This window comes from Stegodyphus dumicola, chromosome 12, assembly GCF_044657685.1.
Source record: "Stegodyphus dumicola isolate Sdum_Otavi_A_Nest chromosome 12, ASM4465768v1".
Lineage (NCBI taxonomy): Eukaryota > Metazoa > Arthropoda > Arachnida > Araneae > Eresidae > Stegodyphus > Stegodyphus dumicola.
The window spans coordinates 57,806,060-57,832,132 of record NC_140779.1 but is presented as its reverse complement, the minus strand read 5'-3'; the positions used below and the strand labels follow the sequence as shown (position 1 = coordinate 57,832,132).

General features: G+C 30.9%; 1 protein-coding gene and 1 long non-coding RNA gene across 2 annotated transcripts in view; one reads left to right on the top strand and one right to left on the bottom strand.

Annotated features, from left to right (window-relative positions):
* Positions 1 to 285: 285 nt before the first annotated feature.
* LOC118201666 (sodium-dependent neutral amino acid transporter B(0)AT3) overlaps positions 286 to 26,073 on the top strand; it is a 195,961-nt gene continuing 170,173 nt past the window's right edge. Inside the window, exon 1 of the mRNA XM_085827743.1 lies at positions 286 to 421. The gene's annotated coding sequence lies outside the window, so the exon portion shown is untranslated. The remainder of the gene's footprint in view (positions 422 to 26,073) is intronic.
* Positions 7,209 to 26,073, bottom strand: part of LOC118201667 (uncharacterized) — a 250,706-nt gene continuing 231,841 nt past the window's right edge. The window contains exon 4 of the long non-coding RNA XR_015044447.1: positions 7,209 to 7,426. This is a non-coding gene — a long non-coding RNA (uncharacterized LOC118201667). The remainder of the gene's footprint in view (positions 7,427 to 26,073) is intronic.

Below are 26,073 nucleotides of genomic sequence, written 5' to 3'. Positions count from 1 at the left end.
AGAAATCAAATCCAAAATTCTCTGAAAGCCAGAAGATCCGACAAATTATGCAAATGTACATTTCTATCTTAAATTTAAACAGTTTCTTGATTAAAGAAATAGTTTCTGACACTTGTGCCCACGTTTTCTGGTCATTCCCGTCAATAATCAAGAATAAAAATTTGAAGAAAGGGATGCTGAACAAGTAAATTTCTCCACTTGATGGCGCCACGCGTTCTCCCGGTCGCCGCCCACAGGTGGGCATGCGACGCTGCTTCCGACGTCGACAGGAGTGCGGGGGCTACCCACCCTTTCATTGGAGGAAACCAGGGCGTGCGCAGAGGATTCAGGACTTCTCGAGGTCAGCGGAGGTACTGACCGATTTCAAAAAATACCGTGGATTCTACAAGACAGGAAAATGAAATTTTGACCTACCCTTCAGGTAAGAGACTTTTTATTTTTACTTTCTCCAGATATAGAGCAGTATGCAGCAAAAAAGTATTCAGGTACATCAAAAAGCAATCAAGACGCGTTTTTTTCTTTCACCAGAAGAGCTAAAGTAGCTCTAAGTTCCGTCCGGAACTAGATTTTACAGTTTTATGCAAACTGTAGAAAACAAATATTGTTCGTGGAGGGGGAAAAATTCTCTTTTTTAAGTACCATGTGCCTGAAGCTTAAATTATTTAACACAGTAAACTCTAGTACTCAATTACAGGGGAAAATTCAGTCAAAATGACTTTGAACTTTGACATTGAACTTTATTCCTTTCCTTGACAGAAGTTTCTCATTATAGAATAACTGTAAAGTCTTCCTTTAAAATTGTTGTGAAATGTTACATTAAATATTCCTCATTCGTTTATCGAAGGATTTAAGCTAATAAATTTTATTTACTTAGTTAAAATTTTATATACATTTTGACATTGAATTTAGTATCATTCATAAAAATTGTTCTTAAAATCATCATATAAAAATTAAATTAAATATATTATATGCATTAATTAAAATATTTATTTAATTTTTAATGATGCTGACAAAATTTCTCTATTTAATACTTAAAAATTCTTGGTAAATTTACTGTGATCTCTGACCTTCTATTTTTTCTTTGACCTTCAATTTCAAGAGTTCACTAGAAACTTTATTAAGAAGGTTAGAATACCTTTAAATTTTAGGCTTTTAAGCATCTTGCTATGTTATCATCAAAGTTTCCAGATAACACTTTGCAGAAATATCCAACCTCTTCACCTGATTTCCAAAAGATATTATCTAAAATTTTCATTTGACAGAAATATATGTTTATCAAAATTGATAAGAAATGTAGTATTTAGTTTCAGTTCAGCATTTTCGTCTTTGTTCCCCCCCTTAATAGTTAAACTTGTCAGCCATAATAGTTAAACTTGTGTGATAACATTTCCGTGCCATACACTTTCAACAATAAATTTGGTCTACTAAAGGGCTGCACAACTCACAAAATTTAAAATTTTAAATTATTAATAATTTAAAAAAAAACGCTTGCAGTTATTTATTTTAGCTACTTTTTTATTCTTCTCAAGATGTTATAACTGTTAATTCAAATGGTTTCAAAATATACTAAATTAATAGCAAAAAAATCTTTTAGAAACGCCTAAAACTTTAATTCTTTTCTTATTCTGAAAGATTAAAGTTTAACTTTACTGAAAATTACATTTAACTTCACTGAAAATTGCATTTATTTAGAATACGTATCCTTAATCTAACAACATAACCATGAATGTAGATGTAATAAATAAATCTCCTTCAAACTTCAAAAAAACTGTTGTAAATTAAGGCAGGCTGAAATTAAGGATTACATATTATAGATTCCGATTCTCTAACAAATAGTATAATACTTTAAATTAAAATGATCAATCAAAGTATCTGCACCTTGCACAGCCTTCAACCTTTGTTTACAATCCCTAGGGATCTGTCTGAAATAATCTTTATATGTGTTAGCATTGATGTTAACCCTTGTTGAGAGCGTGGAAAGAACTCAATTTTTCTAACTGCTCAATGTCGATGTTAACTCTTCGAGCGAACAGAGAGAACTAAATTTGTTTTACTTCTCAGTACTGTTTTTCTGATTGTTTCTAAGTACTGCCATTTTCGAAAACATTACTTGTAAACTTAAACATTGATCAGCTGACTGCACCTGTAGTGGTTTAAAATCGAAATATCAATTTATATCATTTTCTTATGTGCATATGCATATTTTTAAACATAATCCTTTTTATGTTTATAATATTTTTTGTAATCACAACTGGTATCGATGCTAAAATAATTTTTTAACAGTTTAGAAAAGCAAAACACACACAGTGCAAACAAATAAACAAACAAAAAACCACAAAATTTGTTATACAATGTATCATTTAAGTTTTTTTATCGCGCTTTTCTTTTTACTAGATAAGAAAGTACGTAATTAATATTTTTGAAAATAACCTCCGACTACAGCTACACGTCGACGCGACTTTTTCTCTTCGCTTTTCTTTTGTTCTTCGCCATTTTTTTTATCTTCGCCTTTCTGAATCATATAAACCGAGATGCTGAAGTCAATGTAACGCAAGTAATAATAACTGGATTGATAATAAATAATGACGAAAGTAGGCAACTCTTGCCTAAAAACTCATTTATCTCATAATATCTTATCTTAAAACTAACATCAAAACAATTGACAGAATAGAATATAAATTCATAAAATTACAACAAAATAATAAGGCCTAAAATATTTTATAGATTATATTATTGAAATATTAAATTTCATTATTTTAAATATATAAAATGAATACCTTACCTGTTTGCGAAAATAAAAGTTTTGAAACTTCTAATTCCATTTAAAATTGCTTTACAAATCTTTGCGATCCACAGCTTCAAAATAAAGAATAAATAAATTAAATATTTTGATATTTTACTATGTTTTCAGAACCTGAATCAGTATTTCTGTATTTTAACAGTTCGTATAAACTTTGTGCATAAACATACCAGAAGAGTAAAATATTGGGAACTTTTTAAAAAGAATTTCAAACAGGAACAGTTTTTACAGGTGAAGATATTCGAAGCAAACCATTCGGATACTTTCTTTAATTTATCTCCAAAATATAAACAATATAATGAATATAAAAAAACTATGGCAATACGCTGATCAGCTGACTGTGTCCACGCCACACACATTCGCCTTATCTTCACTGAAAATTGCTTCAAATATATGGAGAATGTACAATGTATTAACGTCAGTTTTAAGATATTCTGTTTTCTCTGTTTTCAGTGTAGACAAACTATCTTTTTTGTATTTCTTCTAAGCTTTCTATGCGTTATTTAAAGACTAGAAAAGATAGTTTCGATTTTACTTTTAGTACAGATACTATTATTATTACTGTCGTCCTCATAGTTTTATCATCAAAGGAGAGAACTCAAAAAGCAGAAGTCGGAACTCAAACTTTAGTAATTAGTAATTTCAGTTCTTAGAACAACAATAAGTTAAGTAATTAAATCTTCATAGTTATTCCTCGGGATTAAATTTTTATTAGAACGTTATATCATCACGGTTGAAGTACCACAGAAAAATGATTTGATAATTCTTATAGCTTTCCTCTATTGCGAAATGATACGACAGTTAGAAAACAATGCTTTTCCAAAACCATAATTGTAAACAGTTGATTAGAAAGAATATATGCATTAATTCTGATTGTTTGACAGAAGTTCAATAAGTTTTTCTTTGAGAAGGTGTAATTATTTTTTATTATTTATTATTTTCATGTTATAAATCCTTTAAAAGTTTTTTGGTATCTTTAATTTTGTCCATCTATGAGACTTTTGATGAAATTCTGTTCGTGAATGTATACGAGCCAGTTTCCCTTAGAAAGTCCTCCCCGAAGGCATCCCTCCCTTTAGGCAGATAGCCCTCGTGTGCTTTACCGTAATTGAATAACCCACTGTTGGTGAAGGCTTCCTAACTGCATAATATTTCTTCAGTATTTTATCAATTTGAGAATCAGTTAGTTCAGAAAAATATGAATTAATTTCATACATTTATCTTCTGAAAAAAACTTTATCCTCACAGATAACTAAATTAGGACATAAATAAAACAGCTCTGATATCTCTCTTAGACTTCAGTTTTCATACCCAAGAATAAATTTAAATTTTCTAATAAGGACTTAATTAAATGAGAAATATAAAGTATCTTTAAATTTTAAAAATTGCAAGTCTCAAGTTCTTATCTACGTATACTTTGAAAAAAAAAATTGTAGTCTGAGAATACTGAAAAAAAAATCTGAGAAATTTTAAATGACATGCAAGAGTATTTACTCAAAACATTTCATGGTTTCACGCGAATTTTTAAACTTCTGATTATATTCTGCTTGTCTTTTCAGAACATGCTGAAGATTTAATAAGCGTTTACTTCATGAAATTTGTAGCTAGAAAAGACCCTGCTAAATACCTTATTTTAGTTCTCAGAGAATATCTTTTCTTAAGAATGATGTATTTTTATTTTTATTGCTTTTTACTTGCACCTGATACAGTTTTGAGTTATATTTATATACTGAATACTTTTGATTTCATAATTAGAATCTTCAAAATTTTCTTAATTTAACAAATTTTACTAAACAAAAATGTCTAATTTTATAGTTTAAATTTAATGACTGTTACTTTAATAAACTTCCTTACTCAAAGCAAACATTTTTAATTTTATGCCATATTCCTTAGATGAAAAGAATATTTATTTTAACAATTATTAATTAAAAAGTATCAGTTATTGTCAAGAAAGAATATTAGTTAAATTCATTCTAACCAATGTCAGAAAATTAGCAAATCAGAAAGCAAAAAAAACACACTAAATTTTAGTAAAAGATTCTTATTTTCAAGAAAGAAAATATTTCTTTTTTTTCCCTGCGTTTTGAACCATTTTTCATTCGATAAAAATTGATGAATATCCTTTCCTAGAAGATTGCTCCAGAATGATTAATAACATTTCTTTAAAACCTTCCTCCAGCAGAGATGAATAACTTTTCTCAGAAGTATATTTTTGAAAAATGTAAGCGCTATTTTTTATTTATTGATTGATACCTGAACTTAGGTATTATTATTTACATTATTTGATGATCTCGCATCCATGGAAAACCAGCATCCAATCAAAACCAAGCAAAGATAACATTGGTAAACTAGGAAATTGTTGCCATTTCTTTCATTACAATATTTTGTTTATCTTCTAACATCTGTGATGTCATACAGTTTCTGAAATTAGTTATTTTAATTGGCTAACAATAAACTAATTGGCTAACAATATGTGATGTATTGCAAACAACAAACAGTTATAAAAATTTATGAGTAAGCATTTTCCATTACATTACAAATTCATTAACTTTTCTATTTTTTACTTTTATTTATCAAATTATTTATATTTTATTTATGCCATTTATGAATTCTGCATTTTTATATTCCTTATTTATTTATTTTCTTTAATGCTTTTAGCATTTTCATACAGTCATCAAGACGACTTTTAAACGTAAAAACGAGACAGCTTGTACCATTCGAGTAAATTAGAATTTCGAAAAAAATCAGAAAAATCTATGGGTAGGTTTTAAGTTTACAGCTAAAAAATGTAGTTTAAATAGAAAATGTAATTTATTCTAACCCAAGAGAATAATAATGACGAAAGTTGGCAGCTCTTGCCTAAAAACTCATTTATATACATAAATGGCAGTTTTAAGAATAGTTGGAATTTTTAGTGTTCTATAATGCGTATCTGATTTTTATATATCAACAATTCAATTCGAAAGGAATAATAGATATGATTATCATTCTTTTTAAAGTAGCAAAGTCTATATATATTACATTTTGCTTCCTGTCGCTGTATTAGCTTCATCATCATTCAAAAAAAATTTGAGCTTAAGAAAAATAAACTAAAAATGCTAAAACTTTAAAGGTAAAATATTAAATTTTTGAATAATATTTAGTTTTATATATATAAATATAGATACAGAAATTATTCTTCAGTTCATTTTAAATGCATTTTTATTTAATATAAAAAAATCGATAACTGTTTAAGGCGTTGATATTTATGTTGTAGATTTCAATTAAACGTAATTTCTGTGATGAAAGAACAAAGAACATAATCAGCTACTCTTGCAACATATCAGCTCCCTGTCTATAAATACGAGAGATATCTAGCTTATAAATAAATGTCTGAAATATTATAGCTCGTCTAGACACTGTAATAAGGCACATCTGATGGAGGAGTAGAATTAAATCCTGTTAATAAGGCTAGCGGCGATATTAAGATTTTTCCCATAAGAAATAGAATGTTTACCTAACATAAACAGAATTTACATGTGTGCGTAATACTGAACTTAAATCATTTTTTATTTATTTCAGCCGGCAAATAATGAAAGTAAAAATCAATATGGAATATGTATTTATATTTGTGTATGCATATTTTGCATGTTGCATTACATTTTGCTCTTTATGCACATTTTGCATGTTGCATACATATAATTTATTTACTAAAGTAAGACTGATTATATTCTGTCCTAAAATAAATTTAGTAATGCATCTAAATGAAGTAATTCAGAATTATGTAATTTAATCCCGAGAATAATATTTTTAAAGGAACTTGAATTTAAATAATGAAAAATAGAAACGCAAACTTTTAATATGAAAATTAATAAACCATGTAACTATAGTCATTGATAGGAAATTGGTTGACGTTTCAAGGGAAATATATCTATATATATGTGTGTGTCGTATACTCCCTTTTATTTATAAAATTAATAATTTTTATACCATTATAATGCATAATGCACAAAAAGCAAATTCATCTAATCGTTATTATATGTAGACAAATAAATCACATCTCCATATGTTTAGTTATTTTATGCAAATGTAACGCACAGAATTGCATTTGTAAAATTAGTTTTAGAAACATTTAAAACATTTGAGCTACTGTTCCCTGTTTTTGTTCTACAATGAAATTGAATTTTCATCATGAATAAAAAAATATTCTGCTTCAATGGAATTCGTGTTCCCCTTTCAATGGAATTCAATGGAATTTATTCGAAAACATTTAGTACATTAAGTGCATGAAGAGATTGACATATGATGAACTGTTATTGTTAGGAGAGTTATTTAAAAACCGTATTATTTATACGTGGTTTCAAACAATACTCAAGAAATAGCCATAATTACTATATAACGAAAATTAGAGAAGTGTACTTGCTTGCATTTATTTTAATTCTTTTATTTACTTGCCAAATACAAATTTTAGGGAATATTTCGTTTTCACTCTAAGGTACAGCATGTTGTAGATTTAGTTACAGTATTCTTATATTTGTTAAATTTTATTGGGAAAAGAGATAGTTCCTAACTTTTTCCACTTTCTTCCATTGGCTAACTTTCTCTTCCATGGGAATCAAAGTAAATTGGTGTGTAACTGAGAACAGGCTGAAAGAAAAAGCATAGTTTTTAGAAAATTAAAATATGCTTACATACTTAGTAAATAAATTTAATATATAATCAAACGATATATGAAAAAGTTGAAGATATATACATAAATTTCAATTAAGATAAAAATTATGCATAAGAATGCAAGTATTTGAAATTTAATACACTAATGTAGGTCGGTAGTAAAATAACCACAAGAAATTGATGCAAGTAAGAAGAAATAGTTAATTAAGTATATATATTTAAAGATACTTTATATGTCAAGTAAGGAATATGTGAAACAGATTTAAATTTGGTTATTTCGTCTTTATGTACTAAAATCAGTAGCATGCTTATAGACTTCTAGTGTATCATACACGTGTCTAGTGTATCAACTTAAAATTAATCCCTATTATATGATCCTTATATAAATTTCAGAATACATGTACTTGCATTATGAAAAAACCCGTTTTTCGTTTTAAAATGTTAAATTTTACAAACCAAAATCTTTATTATCAAATTGAAATAAAGTGAAACTGTAAATTTACGCACGTTCTCATTATAAACTAACTACTCCAGTTTCTTCTAGCTCTTCTGTGCTGACAACTTTGTATCCACCACTATTGTTTTTTTATTTTAAATTATTATAAAAGTGTGAAAAGTATGAATGATATTAGACTCACATTTAGCGCCAATTAAGCTATGTATTTTTCTTCAGGAATAATTATATTTTTTCGAGAATAAAATAGTGCTATGACTTACTTTCTATCTCTCTCTATATATATGATATTTTGACTGGTATATATATATATATACAAGTCATACAAAATGACCACTGTTCTAGATATTATAAATTGTAATTAAAAGGATTTGTACAAAGGTGTCTACTAATTCAAACTGAATTACCCAGAGCAGGCGGCGATGACGCCTCTTTGCTTACTGCCTCACAGGGTTTTATAAATAAACGTGTGTGGGTTGAAAGGTAAGAATGCCGATTTTAGTACTTAAAAGTTTATTCCACTTAAATAGGTAATTAAGAAAATAAAATGGAACCATTACTCCTACATTTGTTTTGATCTACAACTATTATTGCTTCCAAAGAAGAGGATCATATGCCTCTTGCCCCAATCTTAAATTTTGGAGGATACTTAATTTAAGGATACTTATTTTCCCAATTTTAAATTTTGCTTTGGCATTTTTATCTTCTATTTACCTCACACAGATTAAGTCGATAAGATATCTTATGTAAACGAGAGAAATTTAAGACAACATTATTTTAAAGTAATTTCAAGTCCATATATCTGGCCTTTGTTTTCAATTGTAATCTAAAATTCTGTTACAAGTTGTGTCTTCTTTCACTTCCATCTAATTCTCGGCTTCCACTTGCAAAGGAAGTTTCGGAGAAAATTGTATTTCGCTTGAATAAATTCGCAGCTCTCATTTCAAAGCACTCACGAGAGAAATTTACATAAACTTTAGCGAGTTAAATTCACAACTCTGCTTTAAAATTCCTTTCCGTAAAGTACTAGCTACAAAATCTAAAGGAAATTCGACTGGTACGTTAACTTGTTAACCCAAGTGAAATAAATTTGAATCTCGTATGACACGTCGTTCTAAAGGTGGACTTACCATTTCAAATAAAATTTTAATTATTGGTTGAGTACAGTAAAACTTCCAACTTAATTTACTGGGATTAAAAATTATTGAGAAATAAATTTAAATGAAGTTTCTTATCTCCGTCGCAGTTTATTTCCAATGTTTTTTCGGAAGACAGCTTCGTTCCGTTGACTCTGAAAAATGTGCTTTAATTTATACAATATTTTTATGTACAATCTTTCCTATATTTTTACTATTTTTTCTGCACCACTAGAATATATAAATGAGGTATCTGTTGGCAATAGGAGAGAGAATTAAAATTTGAGAGAAAAAGTTTACAACCTTTGCTTGCCGTAACTTCTTTTGCTATGGCCTGCTTTTAATGTTATAATTACATGCTAATAGGTGCTTTTGATTGATATGAAGTCAGTAGTGGAACAGCGAAACCAGACTTCTTAAACGTTGAAGTTGATTGTATTCAATTGCTTCAACTTCAAACTGAAGTCCAAACGAATCGTTTAGTGCTTTTACATTATTGCAATTTCTTTGTGTTCTAGTATTTTTACTTCCTTGTACGAAGTAAAAAGCAAGTAATGTAATCGCGAAAAGTTTCAGGCAGCATATTTCAACGAAAATATCCATTTTGACCGATATCCAATGCAATTTAACGATGTTTTTGCGTCATATCTGTACGTAAGGACAGAATAAAATACTCTTTTCCTTCAAAAAAATTATAAAACTGCTTTAAAATTAATTCTGAAGAGAATTTTTCGTGGCGTCTGTACGAACGTATGTACGTACGTGCGTATGTACGTATCTCGCATAAGTAAAAAACGAGTAGCCTCAGAACGTTGAAATTCTGTATATAGGACTGCTATAACATGTAGATGTGCACCTCGTATTTTGGTTGCAATCGGCCGCACCAAACGTATATAAATATATTTATATATATATCCACTCTATTACCCAGCTCAGTGATCTCAGTTTCTTTACTCCTATATGTTTGTAAATTGTACATTTTTTGCTTTAAAAATGATTGAATTATGTTGTTTTTATCTTCCGGTTAAGGATTTTATGCCTTTAGTAAATCTGTGTGCAATATTTTTAGAATTATCAGCAATTTTAAAGTTGTTTAATTGCCGCTAAGCCTGTTTTTAATGGCGGCCATTGATGTTTACATTTGAAACAGGAGACTAGTGGATTTGTTGCCAATCTAGAGAAACTTAGCTTCGCAACAACAAAGATAACGCATTCATTTATTATTGCCAATTAAATCATGCTTAATTCTTTCTGGAATTTTTTCGAGGAAATAAGCGTTTGAGATTTACTTCGTAATTTTTAATATAGATATTTTGAGTTTTTATGTATTTTTGCCTTCTCGCGAAGTGAGAACTGAATTCATTAAATGAGAAATACTCAATCGTCTGTAAAAAAACTGTTTCTTTTTTGTTTTGTTTGCTTAATTTCTTTTATATATCATTCTATCTTTATTATAGTATTTGAATAGAACATGTGGCAACGATTAGATAATTCTATTCTTTAAATGATATAAATTTTGTGCATTATGAGTTATAATATGAACGAAATATATACTTTAACTGTTATATAATTACTGGATTATATAATTGTTAACTTAGTTTCCGTTATATAATTATTATATAAGTTAACTGTTATATAATTATTAATACTGTTAAGTGAATGTAGCGCCAGAGTGTCGCTATGGTAAACAAATACTAGAGTGAATTTTAAAGAATGCATTTATTCTATTGTGGTTTATGCGCTGTCGGCGAAGTAGATTTAATTCAATCCAATAAGTTTAAATGAAATGCAAGAAAAAAATTGCGTATAATTTAATATTCCAATTTAATATTTCAATACAAGGAAGTCATGTGGTGTACACATCAGATTTTTTTTCTTATTACGTGCTCCGCCCTTAGGCACTACACGAAAAGAGAGGGAAGCCCCGTGGAGGTCTTTTTAAGGGAAACTGGCTCTTATCCACGTTACACATGAGGAAAACCACGAAAACGCCCATGCAGCCAGCCCGTTCGCTTTCAACCCCGGACCGAACTACTAGTGCTCAGCGGCTTTTACCTCTCGACCGCTGGTGTTCGTGTTCTAGTATTTCAAGAGTAAAAATAGAAGGAGGCAATTCATACAGTCAATCTAAGAAATTTAAAGTAATATTGAAGTTAACTAATAGTACTGGAGTTGATTAATTGATCATTATAAAACTTTCTTACATTTTACAGAGTTATATTTAACTTGATTTCTTTGTCTGTTTGAGTGGAAACATAAAATTAACTTTGACCACCTTCTAGAGATCCAATTTTCTTGAATGTTTTCATACATAACTGTTTTCAAAGGAAATACAACATTCTACAGGAAATGTTTGCAAAATTCAATGTATTTTTTTCTTTTAATCTGTAATTGTTACCACAAATCCTTATTCGAATTAACTATTCCAAATTAATCATCCCAAAATTTGATCATAACATAAAAATGAAAAGACGTTGACCAAAAGAATGTTGTTCGAAATTTCTAAAGTTTTATTAAATCAGGTTTCTCTGCTTCTCAGGTCAAATCTTGAAATTAATGTTCATTTTTGAAATGTTGACTCTTGAAATTAATGTTGATCTTGGTATCAATATTATCAGCGAATATTTTTTCTTGAATTTTTCACTTATATATATTTTCGATAAAAATGCAATACTTATCAGGAATTTTTCCAACGTCGATATAAATATCTTTTTACTTAATCATCCCCAAAACCCTCCTTTAATGGTCCAAATAATGATTGCAGAATATGATCTTTATACCATCGAACAAAGAGAGAAATGATCATGCAACTAAGTATTTTTGGGATTTCATAACGTAATTTACTAATGTTTCATAGTTTTCAAAAATTACTAGATATATATATATGACTAAGATTCAATTAAAGGATCTTTTAAAACAATTGACCTTTTATTGTTAGAAGTCTTGTGATTTTAAATGTTGACAACATATGATTCTTAAATCAAATAGAATAATATGAACTGAATTGAATCTAACCTCAGATTGGAAGAATAATGGAAAATTTTTAAAGGAATGGTTTTCTTTCTCTATTATTTTTCCTCGTGAATGAATGTATCTGGTAATTTAAGTCATCAAACTTTGGTGCTTTTCCAAAATTGCTGGATACTTTTAGTTATCATCCAATGTCGAATTTTTATAAAAAGCCATTGACTCTTCACTATTGCATTATTGCAGATTTATTGCCTTCACTATTGAAGCCTTCAAGTTTTAAGTAATGGTGACACATCCATCCATCCATACATACATTTCTAAATCTGGTCCCGATAACTGAAAAGTACCTAAGAATTTAAAAGAATTGAATATAATTAGATTGTAAGGAATAATTTTGATTTGTAGAGAAAAGATTTTTTTTATTGCCTTCCGCAGTCAATAGACCTAAAAGCACATAACATTAAGTAGATAAAAGAACTTTTTTTAATACGATTTTAACTAAAAGCACTAAAGGAGTAAAAGATCATTAGGCTATTATAATATTATTGGTTTTATTGAACTAAAACTTCTCATGTACGAATTACATTAGGGCATTAGCAGCATTTAAAAGAATAACGGAAGTAATAGTATAAAAATGCTAAATATAAGTATTGGCCTTAAGTTCTCTTAAATTTCTTTTTGACAATTTTGATTTAAAATAAGCCATTGTTGGCAACTCCGTGATTATATTTTTAGCTTCGTATGACCAAAAATATCACAATAACTATGGAACTTAACTGTCGCTCTTAAATTACTTTTAATTAAACCGCTTAAAATGCATTTATGTATTGTTTTTATCCTTTTTCTGACTACAGTAGAAGTGTTTAAACATATTTAATTATTTAATTAAATTTATCTATTTGTTTCTTGCATTAAAACATTTTATTTATCTACTGCATAATTTTTATTGTGAAGAACATAGTAAACATTTTCTTAATATTAATAAATTAACAATTTTAACCTACTTTATAATTACACAACCTAGCTGCTTATAAATACCCTTGTTTCTTCAAGTTTAAAACTCTTTAATTATTTAAAAATATATTAAAAAACTACATTGTATTTCACTTCTCTTACCTCCTTGATTAAAGATAAAAAATTTGGTTGCAAGGCATTTCTATTCAATATACATAACTTTTATTTAACATTTCTTTAGAATTTAAAATTAATTAAAACCCTCTGAGCGGTACAGGCTCTTGGATCTGCCATAAAGACTTTTATTTATGCAGCATTTATTAGCTATATTTATATAATTACATATTTTAACCTGTATTTTCATAAACTTACATTTACATTATTAAAGAAAGTAAGAAAGAAAAATATCTTAAATTGTAAGCTAATATGTATCAAGTAACATAAAATGTCATGACCGAATAAAGCCGTCATGCCGCTCAGAGGATTAAAACATAATCTCTTTCAATTAAAATGTGAAGATTATATAGTAGAACTCTGATTATCTTTCATTCTCCGTAACGCAGGGCTGTTTTGACAGTAAACAGAAATTCTTCTCACAGCCATTGCACCAGATATGGGAAGTCGGAACTAGATATGAATAAATGGAAAGTTAGATTTATTTTAGAATATGTAGTTAGAATAATTACAAATAAAATATTTAAAATAAATCCAGATGAGGGATTTGTAATAAATCCCAAAGAAATATTTAGAATGAATCCAAAACCCTTCTCTAGCTGAAACCGATAACGATCAAACATTTGTGGTTTTAAATTTTAACTTGATTTAAAATAAAATATGGTAGTGTGCTTTTGATATATCCCAGTAGCCAAAATATATATACATTTTATAACCAAAGCCTCATGTGGCTACTTCCACAGTCTAACCAAAGACCTCATCATGGTAAATTTATAAATTACCCTTTTTTTTATTTATTTATTTATTTATTTATTTTTTTTTTTTTTTTTTTTTTTTTTTTTATCTAAGATCGATTGATTTGCGTTGATTGTACGAAAACGATAAAGGACATTTAATTCTCTCCTATCGTACTTTTGATGTTCTTTAATTATGTTTTCGTCAAAATGATTTTAAAATGCTTGATATGACCAGACTACAGAAATTATCTATTTTTATGAATACTAGACTGCTGTACCCTGTTTTGTTTGCTTTACTAATGTATATAACGCTTAATTAACTTACTATTGTAAACCTCGTATTGCACATTTGTGGTGCACGGAGATTTTGAATGTGTTCAAGGACGAGGGGGTGGAGAGATTATTGAACTCCCTAACAGTGAAGGCACGTTTTGAAAAGAGTGTATGGCAATCAGAAATAGATGTAATTACTGAATATCAATTTGCTTTTATGCTAGGCTGCTTCAGCTTTGAAAAGAACTAATTAGATGAAGCATTGCTCTATAGGCTGGCTCTCACTTTCAATGGTGTGGCTTTCTGATTACAGTTAAAGTGAAAGAAAGTGAAGGAGTCATTGGGCTGTCAGCGATACGCAGAATCACCCGCCTGTCTAAAATGAACGTCAGGCCCTGTTCAGCCACTGAAAGAACACTTACTTTTTTATTAAACAGGACAGGGAATATAACATATAGAAAAAGTAAAAACTAAAATAGAAAAATGATTCCCACTCGGCGGCCGAGTAATGCAATCGCTGTTTGCAAAGAGACTGGAGCAACAGCTTCCATTAAAAGCGTCCCCCATTCCCCCAATGAGCTGGGAGTCACACAAATATCGCGTTGTCATAGTTACGCCATAGTGTCTCCTCTAGCTCGTTTCGCTTAAAAGCTTCGGAGAGGGTGAGGAACAGCCCCTTTCCTTTCTGGATGGTGACAGCTTGCTGGTAGAGACAGATCCACCGCCACGCGACTCGATTTTTGAAGGGCGATTCATCCAAGAAGGTCTCAATCATGCGCCGATGCACAACAATGAGTCATGCCCATGAAATGAGCGATAATTTTCTATTCCAGCGAGAATGAATCATGACTTCACAAGAAGTAAAGCGTACCCAAATTCATTATTTACATTCCAAGTGCAAATATTACACTGCCCAAGGGAAGCAGTATGGTACTGATAGCAAAATGATTGCATCGTTTAAGAACAATCTGTCAATATGCAAAAAGAAATTATTCGTTTCTGGTGTCTAGTGAACTAAGAGAAATTTCAAAGTATCTTAAGTTTTATTCGCTCGAAATACATAGGGAAGGGACTTAATTATTCTTTATAAAATTTCAACATGGGTTTTACTTTCATACAAAATCATGTTGCGTAACAAAAGAGTGTAATTTATAATTACCGTTTGAATATTAAACAAAATTTTGCTTAGACAGACGAAGTGAATTAGAGTGTTTTGTTTGCTAGGTGTTGTTAAAGAGTTTGAAAAATTCTTAGCTAATTGAAGGGAATTGAAGCTAATTGAAGGTAGAACTATATAAGACGTTATTCCAGAAAAAGAAAACGTATTATTGCGAAACACATCTAACGATATTTTTGCATGATATTAACACATTGTTGACATTATACTGCGAAATGAATCAAGCTTCGGTTTCCTCACATTTCATTACACATATTAAACATAAATATACTGTTACGTGCGTATGGGTTCATAATGCATTGAATGCACACAGAACCGATGACAGTCTGATAAAAGTTATTTTCCCAAAAGAAACACTTTACAGTTCTGGAATTTTACACAAAATTACTCATACAGCTCTTCATAGTCTTACAGAGCACAATCTGTAGTTACCACCTCAAACCAATAAGAATCTTAAACACAAGCAATGGAAAGTGCATCTAAACAGGTTTCAGGTGAAAGCGGGTCCGAGCACCCGGGCGGCTTACATACACTAATCGGGTATTGTCCGGATCCCGTAACTGCTTAGTACGACATCCCCGACGCCCCAGAAAGTACTCATGGGGAAGTTTATTAAGATGCTACATATTCTGATGAAGACATTAAACTATACATTTTACACATTGTTATGCTATACAGATAATAAATAAGGGCAACTAAACAGAGAAGCTCGCACGGAGATCTCAATACTCTGAACTGAAAAATCTGAGAACTGATGCTCTCTCCGGTCTTATGTAGTTTACCCCTGGCAAGGCACATACATATAAGGGCCGAATACGGTTACAGTTACATAAGTATTTAAGTCAATTACAGTTATACAAGGGCCGGATCATAAAGTCGCTAAATGCTGCCACGTTTGGAAACTTTTGACTGTTTCTCGCCAAGTTTGATTATAAGAATTAGTTACTATCCCCACCTTGGCGTCATGGCCGTTTACCTTAATGTTAAATAGTGCCCCTGTAATCTTATGTTTTTGGCAGAGCTCCTTCTCTTGAGCCATTTCATGTTATGTTATACAAAAGATACTACAATTTTACATGTAAGTTGACTAAAATTATTTGCATATGTACAAAATTCCTAACAATACTTTTTGAAAGAAATGTAAATACTTTATTAAAACTGTTTGATGAAATTAGTAGTAATACTGCTGTGATATTAGTGTGGTACTTGTCAATACATTGACCTTCTGAAGAGGAATTAAGCAGAAGTTATAGATATATCTCGTTACATCCTTCTTTTTATATGCAATACATAAAGGATAATTATCCCACTATAAACCTTCCCCCTTGCAGAGGAAGGGGGTACGTTTTCACGTGGAAATAATTCTGATAAAGAATTTTGAAATAAGATACACTATAAAAATGAAATAAATCGATTTATGTTATATATTAACTATATATTTATTTCTTAAATACCATCGAATGACAGATGTTAGTCATTCAAATTGTTTTAACAAATGAATGACTAACTATTTGATTGCTGTTAGCATTTTAATATATATTTCTCAATTTTATGAGATTCCAAAATACGAAAGTTAATAATAATTAATATAATTAAATATCCATCAAACAATGACTGTTTCTTTTATGCGCAAGTGTCCCGTTTTTCGATTTGTATGGAACTATCTTGTGTGGAAATACTATCAAACCGCTGTCAAGGGAGCTTCTGAATGTAAGCAAAAAACCCCTGATCTGGCGACCGAAACCTCAAAGCAGTGCTTTACTCATAGTGCGGGGTTGGCCCTTCCTTCCTTTCTTACCTCCATGTCTGTTTGTAAAAGGGCATACCCTCACGTTTGCGTGTCATCAGTTGAAGGCTCCCTTACCTCCTGAAGGATACTATTTCATTTGGATGATAGTGTAAAAATTTTCGCATCTGTTTTACCTCGAACCCAAGGTGTCCTGGCCCTCTGATACAAGGGGCATGTGAAATGTCGTACTATTTGTGTTGTTAATTGCATATTTATTTATCATCAAAATATTACAAAATGAACAGATAAAACCCGACTTCCGTAAGTGAGAGACACGACTGCAAGATGAAAACCTTGAGTTGAGCTAAAATTCGCAGACTTTCTTGCATAATAGACGCGGGAATGTAGTTTTAAAGCAAACTTAAATTCCTCTAAATTTTGGGGAATTTCTATGAAATGTAAAGGCGAATTCTTCTGTAAAACTATGAAAATAAAATTTTCTGCAAATATTTGAAATGCAAATAACATAGTTACGCATGATGCTTTACACACAATGCAATACTGTAGAGTAGAATACTAATTGCTTACATTCTACATATAGGAACGGTAAACAAATAGATGCAGTATTCAACGTGAAATTTAAAGCTAATTAACAAGAAACTATTGCTAACTACAGTTTCGTTGAAGCATAGCCCAAATTTAAGCCTTTCTCTTATGGTTAACATGAGAGAAGTTACTGTGAGCTCCGCCAAAAGTGCAGTTAGAGATAGTTTCTTGTTGTTTGTGCTAGTTTTTACGTCGTTCTTCTTCAGTTTTTAGAAAAATTAGGTTAATTGGAGAGATGAAAAATGAGCAACGCCTTCGCCGGGAATCGAACCACAGACCTCTGAAATACGGATCCAGCGTGCTGACCACTACATTACGAAGGCATGCTAAGAAGGCAAAAGAAAATACCTTATAAGTTCTTTACTCTTAAACTGTGTGAAGTTATGCCCAGTAAGTGGAATCTTTATGCCTTCCTTAGGTGTTATGATAATCCAATCTTGCCTATCTTTCATTTTTTTTTCAAGATGACATGCAACTACATTATGACGTTATTATGATAAGCTGCTTTCCCGAAAAGAATTTCTAAAAACTCTGATCGCATAAGGTAGCATATCTGCGTTTAAAGACCATATTCACAGCAGTTACAATTCAAAGAATTTCAACTCAAGAAGTAAATTAATAATTTCATGACAAGGCCTACCAGCGGCCGAGCGGCAAAGTCGCTGAACGCTGGTAGTTCGGTCCGAGGTTCGAATCCCGCGAACGGGCTGGCTGCATGGGCGTTTTCGTGGTTTTCCCCATGTGTAACGTGTATACGAGCCAGTTTCCCTTAGAAAGTCCTCCACGAAGGCATCCCTCCCCTTAGGCCGATAGCCTTCGAGGCTTTTCTATAATCACACACATTTTCATGACAGGAATTTAATATAGTTTGGCTCTTCGGGTAAATCCAAGCTATATTCTAGCGTACTGGTTTCTTTTTGCGGAAAGTTAAACATACATGTAGATGTTAGCATTCAGATCAGATTATTTTAGAAATTTAGATGCTTATAACGTAATTCTCATCTTCAGATTCATTTCAAATGAAATATTTCTCAGTACCCAAACCAAGCAAGACTCTCATTTTCAATGGAATTACTCATAATTTATTAACCAAGGAAACTGATTGTCCATCACTAACAGAATATTAAATTTGTTGGAGCTGGTAATTTGATCTAGATTTAACTGCTTGTTAACAGACGGTACTTAATCCCTTAGCCAGATCGTTTTCGTATGTTTTACCTTTGTCAATCAACGTAACTTAACCTACCCTAAAGAAACTCGCATTCGGGAGGCTATGGATAAAAGTATTTACCTCATTTCGTGACGAAAACATTAATGTTTCCTTTCAGCTGACAAAATATCCATGCCATACGTTGTCAGCATTGCTTGAGATTGATTTGTGGGGTAGAAGGAAGAGTTTTTAGAAGAGATATACAATGAAAGATTGGTGAATGTATTGGAACAATGAAATTGATCTGCGTTCAGTTCAATCAAAAAACTGAATCAGTTACATAATTTTCTTACTGGGGCGTATCCTGGAGCATGCTGCTGAATACCAAATATTTCGAAAATTATAATAATAAATGAAAATTAGAATTACATGTATTTGACAGCTGACTACAGTGTTTGTTTATTAAAATATTGTAAAATTAATACATTATAACATATTAATACATTGTATAATATGACAAATAATTAAATGCAGATAATACAAATTTTAAATTCACCAGATTTAAGATCTGAAATGGAAATTTTTCAGGTGAGGTTTAAAGAGACTTTGCGTCATAAATGTCTTCTACGAGAGACTTATTATTGACACCATACTGAGGTCAAATATCACAAGATATCTCAAGATATATATATATAATATCACAAGATATCACAAATTTTTTAGTGATTTTGTCACGATTGAAAGAACTATTTCAAAGGCACATAGGCATCTATTCTAGACAGAAAGGGTAGGATGCCCCTTGGAGGTCTTTTTAATGGAAACTAGCTCGTATCCAAGTTACATATGGGGAGAACCACGAAAACGCCCATGCAGCCAGCCCGTTCGCCAGGGCTCGAAACCCAGACCGAACTACCAGCGTTGAGAGGGTTTATACCATTCGGCCGCTGGTAGGTATCTATTCAAGTGTTAGGCTGATAATAATAATACAGCGGCTTTTCTAAGTGCAGTCTTTGCATGACTTAGACAAAATACAAGTTACAAGAAACAAGAGGACTAATGTTCTTCAGAACTAATAAACATCCTTTGTATCCTTCGCCAGGGCTCGAAACCCAGACCGAACTACCAGCGTTGAGAGGGTTTATACCATTCGGCCGCTGGTAGGTATCTATTCAAGTGTTAGGCTGATAATAATAATACAGCGGCTTTTCTAAGTGCAGTCTTTGCATGACTTAGACAAAATACAAGTTACAAGAAACAAGAGGACTAATGTTCTTCAGAACTAATAAACATTCTTTGTATCCTGTAATGTACAGGAATTATTTCAGAAGCCCAGAGTGTAGTCCAAAGAATACCTTACGTTTATTTACAAAGATAAAATACAGCTAAAATCAAGAAAATCAAACAAAGAGACCCTATTCAGTGGGATATTTTATCACAAAATAAATTAGAATTACGAAGATAAATTCAATTATTTCCTCTGTATAAAATAATTTCAAGGTTTGCAGTTAATTTCATTTAAAAAGAGGTTTAACTCATTTGAAAGGTAGATTCAATCACTTATCTTGAAAGAAGAAATAACTTTATTTTTCTGTAAAAGAAGAAGTATACTATTCTTTACATCTATACCATCCTTTTGTACCATCCTTTGAAATCTACTGGATACTTTTATGTTAAAACTGATGATATAAATGTTTAATTTTGTTATTTATTGCAATTCTATATTTTAAAAAATTGAATTAATTAAGAATAAGGTAGTTTATAAATATATTCAGCTCATATGAATTAAAAATTACATAACGACTGAAATTAAAGTTAGTAACTCATTTATGGAGATTTTGTGAACAACATTTGATATTTCTTCTACTTAAAAGTGCTTTGCAATATTTCAAGCCAACGCTTTACATTTAAACATCTCTTAAAATTCTTGACCATTCTGGATTTGGAAAATTATTACTGATGTTGACAGATATTTATGCAAAGTAATAGGGCACAAGCTAAGCATTCAGAATTCTGTATTTAAAGAATTCGATTAAACTCAACGTAAATTTTTGTAATAAATACAGTCACACAATATTTGTTGGTAACTAATACTTAGTTCATAGTTTTAAGAGACAATTTCAATACTTTGGTTAAACTCTTAGTTAGCTATTCGAAGAACTAACTATACTCCATCTTATGAAAAACATAAATTTTAACGCTTGATACTGTTTAACTTTAAAATAAATAATTAAAATGCATTTACTTCATAATACATGGTTATAGTAGAGAAAAGATAATTTTTCCCGTTTTCGAGCCAGTATAGCATCAGCAGCCCCCCCCCCAAGTGATGTAGTATCACTGATCTCCTCCCCCCCAAAAAACGAGTTTTAGCTCATGCTTTTCAGCAAATAAAGGTAGTTTTACAAAAAACTCCCATATGCTCATCTCTTCCATTTAACGTAAAGTACAGCATCAGGAAAAAGCATATAAAATCGAAATAAGTAAAAATTACAGATTCTTGGGTTTGGCGAGGAGATGTTTAAGAATGATACTCAAGACTAGAAAAAAATTATATAATCAAATTATTAAACTCCATTCGAGTTAAGAATTCTCATACACTCACAACTTGCTTTTCATATGAATGCATAACATCGGAAAGTAACAGAAAAACAAAAAATTGAAGACGCATGGAAAAGGTGATATTTAAGAACGGAAATGATACTTAAAATTAACAGAAATAGAATATTTATTTTTTTATGAGAAAAATTCTCAAATGCATTTTAGTATGAGCATAACAGTGTTTAAGGAAAAGAAAACTCCCAAAATTGCTCTAATAAAGAAATACACAGTAACTTATGCTTTATAAAAGCAATTTATTTTTAATACACGAATGATTACTTTAAATTAATTTTTAACTAGATTTTTGGCTCTGATTTCTCTTATAGAGTAAATCTTTGAAGAGTTCGAAAGAAGTATACTGGGAATATTGATATTATATAAGTAGTTAAGATAATCTTCCTAATTTTCTTTTCCCATTTCTGATAGTTTCTTACATGTAACTTATATAACTTATATTTTACATTATCTGTTGAAAATTATTAAAACTGTTCTTTTAAAATACATACACTATCTTCAGAATAACAGTAGTGGTGTAACAGATGGGTAAAGCTTTAACATATATGTAGTGGCTTGCGTCGAGTGAATCTAGCCATAAGGGAATCCATTCCAGAGGGAATTTCTCCATTAGATCCCTACAACTACTCTAGGATTCAAATTAAATCCCACCCACCGTCAGGGGAAGCCGCCGCTGAAAGTACTTAAGGGATGGGACAGTGAAGGAGATCCGCTCTCTGGAAATCCACTCGACGTCGAAACCTCGCACAATTAAACATTTTCCAAGGCGGGAGGATGTTCAGTGCGCACACGCTTTGCTACTTCAAACGCGATTCGCTTTTTGTTCCCAGTGGCAATCTTGGAGATTTTCAGAAATTCCACGGGAAATTTCCAGATTCCTGATTAAACACTTGAATGGATCAAAATTTTCATAGCTGAGATTAGAAGAGAATACATTAAACAAACATCTCAACTTTATCGCATGTTGGTTTGAATATCATAAATCATAAAGGTTCATAGTTATTATGAAGTTCATAGAATTATGAAGAATAAATCTAAAAGTTTATCTTTTGTAAATTTCGAAATTTTATTGAAATGACATCTTAGAGGATATTTTATTTCCAGTATATTGAAAATTTATTCCAAACCAGCTGATAAATTTGTTTCAGCCTTTTATTTTTCTTTGTTTCATCCAATGCCTTAATTCCTATAATACCAATGTTAGGTTAGATAACTGCTTCCTTCTTTAATTAACACGAGTCAGTCTTACGAAGCAGTGTGAAACAAACAACGGCTTGTCTTTTTAACAAGGCATCTGCCTTTATTGTATATTATACACAAATATGAAAAATATTGTATGGTGATTAGTAATTAAAATCCCCCGCATCTATAATAAATAGATATGAATCAAATAAAATGTTTTTGAAATATATGAAAAAGAACAGCTTATTTCAGCAGCACTATCTGCAAAAACAAAATAATTACACAGACTAAGATTAGTTTTGGTCACGTTGTTTCCAAACTAATTTTAAAATATATTGTGAATTAGTTTGTGGATGCTATTTGTATATGTGCAGGTTAAAGCAAATACTCTTAAAATGGTAAAAGTACTGTTAAATTTGTAAGCAAATTCATGGTGTGAAATATTCATGCCCCCGTGCGAAATCTAAAACAATAAATTACTTGGCTGCTCAATAACACCAAATGTTCTTGAATTCTCTTCTAGAGTCTATAAGACATTTCGAAGCAGGAAGCGCAGAAAATCTGCGATACTTTCTGCAGAATTGAAAGAAGTCACAGGACTAGAATTCATGGAAAGAATTCACAGGATCTTCATCTAAGAAATGGACGTACTATCAGTTACACCGAAACGGCACTCATTGAGGAAGAAGAAAATTCCTAATACCATAAGATATATATAAAACCCATACTAAAATTTCTTATATTTTTTCCACTTTGAACATTGATGAGGGTGCAAATTCATAGTTATTTTGCAGATAATATATAATTAGAAGTTTTCTATCTGTATTTTGAGGCAGAGCATAATAACCATATAAAACTGGGGGAATAATACAGCACTGTCCGTATTTTGCCGAGTGAGTGTCGTGTCGTCTTCTTAAATAGGGAGAATGTAAGGCATTGTAGCATTCTCCAGTACAGTTTATGGTTGATTATTCCAGCTAGCAAGTTGAAGCTCCGTACTTCAAATCTCAGCGATAAGCTCTCGGAGATTATTGATTGCTGTACAGATAAGCAAGCTTTAATCTCTCTACTAGAAAATTTTATCTCCATTTTCTATAACGCATTAAAGGCTTCCATGCCTGTCAGAAAGCCAAGAGTTCACAAGGTATCTTGCAGATTACCCAAATCGAATGAATGATAAAGCAGGTTAATTTTGCTAGACCTAAGTTTCAACGAAATAATAATCCTTTTCTTAGAGACCTATATAAACAAAACATCTTAACTTAAGGAAAGAGGTACAGCTGAAAGTTCCGCTACTCAAAGTTTAGTTCTTAGAGATATTGTCTATTGAATAAATGAAAGGAAAATTCGGAAGAAAATATATATAAATGGTATAAAGCAAAATTTTATGAAAAGAATTGAAGTCACCGGAATTTGTCTTCCATCTGGTACTAATACAAAGCCGATAGAGGAAACAGTAAACGAGGTTCTTAACAGAAGCTTTTCCACTGACGTTTAACACGTATAATTCGTTTCATAGTATGATTCGGTCCGAAACTTCTATAAATTACGTTGTTAATAAAGATCCTCTTTTAATTAGTTCGGGAATCAATAGTGTTATTAAAAGCTTAAATAGCAAGCCCATAGAATGTTTCCAAAATTGTTTTCTGAAACCTTCAATACTTGCCTGAAACTTGGTTCAATGTCTTGTTGCTGCAAGAGAACAAATGTGGTTTTAGTCCTTAAAAGAAGTGGTCTTTGCTTCCCGCATCTAGATAATTTGAATTCATAAATCTTCTCCTCACTTTAGAAAAATGCGTATAAAAACTGTTTGTTAATAAAACTACCTGATTTCTGCATAATAAAAAAGATGTTAAACAAAGCACACTTTGGTTTTACTCCTCATAAGCTCTCCTGTACCTAAAAGACATAGCGGATGAAAGTATGAAGAGGAATTTACACGCAATTCTACTGATCCTTGATAATAAAGGCCTTTTGACCATGCTTGGTGGCCTGCGATACTTGCCTTTTTTCAGGAAAGCTGGTGTTCTATGTAAAAGATTTAGCTTTTTAAAGATTTTCTGCATCACAGATCTGTATTTCTCTCGCTTGGCCATTTTCTACTTCCTACGCTATGGAAAGATCCGTTACTAGACGCTTAAGCAGAAGTTTGAGTTCTATACTAATTAATCTAAAATTACGTTAATTTAATGAAAGTACGCGAGTTGTACAAAACAAAAATGGTATTTTGAATTTTTTTTTTTCTTTTTTTTCGAAAGTGTGAATGAAATTAAGTATTTAGGCTTTAATCTTGATAAAGTGTGCTGGAAAAACCATATTTTGTATATATCCAAAAAATATGAAAATATACTTAGAGCAAGTAATCGCGTCTCTTGCAATACTTTTGCTTTAAAATCTAAAATGTGTTTAGTATGATTTATAAATAGGGTGTAGTCCATTTTGTTTGTTATGCTTCTAGAGTGCGGAGAACAGCTTTAGGAAAGATGATTAATTTCCGTATTGTTTGCAGACCCAAGAAAGAATTTTACTAAGAGTTTCGCATGGCTACAGAATAATTGGTTGTAAAATCTGTTTCGAAATTCTGAGTTTCCCTCCGACTGATCTTCATGTTTTATGTTACAAAGTGTTTAAAGTGTAATTTACGACAATTCCATTGAATTATAATTTCTCAGTTGTGTGTCATAGAAATCGCAATAAAATTAATAATCGAGTTGGACTAGCTTATTTAATTTTCCATCACGGTTCTAAACTGGAATACAAACTCTCCAAAGATCACAATAAATGCAGTATTGTTGAAGCCGAATTGTTGTGCATTAGTGAATTAATTAAGTAGATATCTAATCATTATTTGTCAAGTTGCAACTTTCTTCTTTGCACTTATTTTCTTTCATTCCTTATATCCTGTTAAGAATATATTTTCCTGTAATAAATTAATTCTCCCTTCTCATTTGATTACTAAAGTTCTTAATAATAGATGTAATAAATACCGTCTTTTCTCGTGTACGTGACCACACTAACAATCTAGGAAAGGAAAAGTCTGATTGGTTGAGAAAACAAGCTACAAACCTTCAATTTGACACCGCAAGAACACTGTCTAAGTCATTCTTCAATAATCAAAGTTGGCATGAAACAATTCCCAAGTGAAATGAATTCTACAAAAATACTTGTACTGCCTATCTGAATAAACAATTTTTTCCCTTCTATTCCTCACAGATTGAATAATAAACATTTATTCTGAAATTTTGAAATTAATAAATGTTTTGATTGGGCATGGTAATTTCAACTGATATCTGAAGAGATTTGGGTTATCTGACGCAGATTTGTGTTTTTGTAGCTTCTGAGGGAGTGAAAATGTTCAACTTTTGTTGTTCTAATATCAAAGCTAACGGAAGGTAGACCAAGAACTCATTTTTCATTTTCATTTTTCAGAGAGAGAGGAAACCTCTCTCCATGTGTTTGTTCAAGATA